We start from the raw sequence: 269 nt of genomic DNA, 5'->3' as shown, positions 1-269 counted from the left end.
TACACACACACAAACACACACACACACATGTATATATAAATTAATATAAACAGCAAGGCGCACTGTCATACCACATAGGAACAATTCAATCGTCGCTAAGCGTGACTAAAGGTGCCGGTGCACCAACAGTGCTAGAAATAAGAGTTAAAACACCCACACTGCTGTAAGAGGACCGCAAATATATACATATACTGACAGTATAAGTATTTATTTGCGCTCTTCTTACAGTATTGAGGGTATTTTAACTCTTATTTCTAGCGATGTAGGTA

Source organism: Octopus bimaculoides, chromosome 19 (assembly GCF_001194135.2).
Source record: "Octopus bimaculoides isolate UCB-OBI-ISO-001 chromosome 19, ASM119413v2, whole genome shotgun sequence".
Taxonomy (NCBI): Eukaryota; Metazoa; Mollusca; class Cephalopoda; order Octopoda; family Octopodidae; genus Octopus; species Octopus bimaculoides.
The sequence above is the reverse complement of the archived record's forward strand: the minus strand, read 5'-3'. Positions refer to the sequence as shown.